The sequence below is a fragment of the Arachis hypogaea genome, chromosome 1 (genome assembly GCF_003086295.3).
Source record: "Arachis hypogaea cultivar Tifrunner chromosome 1, arahy.Tifrunner.gnm2.J5K5, whole genome shotgun sequence".
NCBI classification, from domain to species: Eukaryota; Viridiplantae; Streptophyta; class Magnoliopsida; order Fabales; family Fabaceae; genus Arachis; species Arachis hypogaea.
In genome coordinates this window covers 47,885,831-47,888,507 of record NC_092036.1, presented here as the reverse complement: position 1 = coordinate 47,888,507, position 2,677 = coordinate 47,885,831, and the positions used below count along the sequence as shown (strand labels likewise).

The 2,677-nt window shown below is 42.1% G+C and overlaps 1 non-coding gene across 1 annotated transcript; it reads right to left on the bottom strand.

Annotated features, from left to right (window-relative positions):
• Positions 1 to 324: 324 nt before the first annotated feature.
• LOC112717184 (small nucleolar RNA R71) lies at positions 325 to 428 on the bottom strand. Its single transcript, XR_003160599.1, has one exon. It is a non-coding gene; the product is annotated as a small nucleolar RNA R71 (small nucleolar RNA).
• Between the last annotated feature and the right edge of the window lie 2,249 nt (positions 429 to 2,677).

Sequence of the window (2,677 nt, the reverse complement as noted above, 5' to 3'; positions counted from 1 at the left end):
GGAAGAAGCATCTCCATTCCTGCCATTGGAGCCAACAATTTTGAGCTTAAGCCTCAACTAGTTGCTTTAATGCAACAGAACTGCAAGTTTTATAGACTTCCATCTGAAGATCCTTACCAGTTTTTAACTGGGTTCTTGCAGATTTGTGAGACTGTAAAGACGAATGGAGTAGATCCTGAAGTCTACAGGCTCATGCTTTTCCTTTTTGTTGTAAAAGACAGAGTTAGAATATGGTTGGATTCACAACTTAAGGATAGCCTGGACTCCTGGGATAAGCTGGTCACGGCTTTCTTGGATAAATTCTTTCCTCCTCAAAAGCTGAGCAGGCTTAGAGTGGATGTTCAGACCTTCAAACAAAAAGATGGTGAATCCCTCTATGAAGCTTGGGAAAGATACAAGCAGTTGACCAAAAGGTGTCCATCTGACATGTTTTCAGAATGGACCATATTAGATATATTCTATTATGGTCTATCTGAATTTTTGAAAATGTCACTGGACCATTCTGCAGGTGGATCCATTCACCTAAAGAAAACACCTACAGAAGCTAAAGAACTCATTAACATGGTTGCAAATAACCAATTCATGTACACTTCTGAGAGGAATTCCGTGAATAATGGGACACTTCAGAGGAAGGGAGTTCTTGAGATTGATGCTCTGAATGCCATATTGGCTCAGAACAAAGTGTTGACTCAGCAAGTTAACATGATCTCTCAAAATCTAAATGGATGGCAAAATGCATCCAACAGTACTAAAGAGGCAGCTTCTGAAGAAGCTTATGATCTTGAGAACCTTGCAATAGCAGAGGTAAATTACATGGGTGAACCTTATGGAAACACCTATAATTCATCATGGAGAAATCATCCAAATTTCTCATGGAAGGATCAACAGAAGCCTCAACAAGGCTTTAACAATGGTGGACGCAATAGGCTGAGCAATAACAAGCCTTTTCCATCATCTTCTCAGCAACAGACAGAGAATTCTGAACAAAAACACTTCTAATTTAGCCAATCTAGTCTCTGATCTGTCAAAGGCCACTTTCAGTTTCATGAGTGAAACAAGATCCTCCATCAGAAATCTGGAGGCACAAGTGGGCCAGCTGAGTAAGAAAGTCATTGAAACTCCTCCCAGTATTCTCCCAACCAATACAGAAGAGAATCCAAAAGGAGAGTGCAAGGCCATCGATGTAATCAATATGGCCGAATGCACAAGGGAGGAGGAGGACGAAAAATCCTAGTGAGGAAGACCTCCTGGGACGTCTCTCAAGCAAGAAGGAATTTCCTATTAAGGATCCAAAGGAATCTGAGGCTCATATAGAGACCATAGAGATTCCATTGAATCTCCTTCTGCCATTCATGAGCTCTGAAGACTATTCTTCCTCTGAAGAGGATGAAGATGTGACTGGAGAGCAAGTTGCTCAATATTTAGGAGCTATCATGAAGCTGAATGCCAAGTTGTTTGGTAATGAGACTTGGGAAAGTGAACCTCCCTTGCTCATTAGTGAACTAGATACCTGGATTCAGCAAATTTTACCTCAAAAGAGACAAGATCCTAGCAAGTTCTTAATACCCTGTACCATAGGCACCGTGACCTTTGAAAAAGCTCTATGTGATCTGGGGTCAGGGATAAATCTTATGCCACTCTCTGTAATGGAGAAGCTGTGGATCATTGAGGTACAACCTGCCTTGTTCTCATTACAATTGGCAGACAAGTCATTAAGACAAGCTTATGGAGTAGTAGAGGATGTGTTAGTAAAGGTTGAAGGCCTATACATCCCTGCTGATTTCATAATCCTAGACACTAGGAAGGAAGAGGATGAATGCATCATCCTTGGAAGACCTTTCCTAGCTACAGCAGGAGCTGTGATAGATGTCAACAGAGGTGAATTAGTCCTTCAATTGAATGGGGATTACCTTGTGTTTAAGGCACATGGCCATCCCTCTATGACAAACGAGAGTAAGCATGAAGAGCTTCTCTCAGTTCAGAGTCAAGAAGAGCCCCCACAGTCAAAATATAAGTTTGGTGTTGGGAGGCCACAACCAAACTCTAAGTTTGGTGTTAAGACCCCATATCCAAACTCTAAGTTTAGTGTTGGGAATATACAACATTGACCTGATCACCTTGTGGCTCCATGAGGGCCCACTGTCAAGCTAATGACATTAAAAGAGCGCTTGTTGGGAGGCAACCCAATTTTTATTTATCTAATTTTATTTTTATTTTAATGTTATTTTGTGTTTTATTAGGTACATGATCATGTGGAGTCACAAAAAAAATATAAAAATTAAAAACAGAATCAAAAACAGCAGAAGAAAAATCACATCCTGGAAGAAGGACAGACTGGCGTTCAACGCCAGTAAGGAGCATCTGGCTGGCGTTCAACGCCAGAACAGAGCATGAATCTGGCGGTGAACGCCAGAAACAAGCAACATTCTGGCGTTTGAACGCCAGGAATGTGCCTTGAGAAAAGCTGGCGCTGAACGCCAGTAACAAGCACGGAACTGGCGTTCAACGCCAGAAACATGCTATACATGGGCGTTGAACGCCCAGAACATGCTTCACATGGGCGTTGAACGCCCAGAACGTGCATCACCTCGGCGTTTAAACGCCAGAATGGTATGCAAAGGGCATTTTTACATGCCTATTTGGTGCAGGGATGTAATTCCTTGACACCTCAGGATCT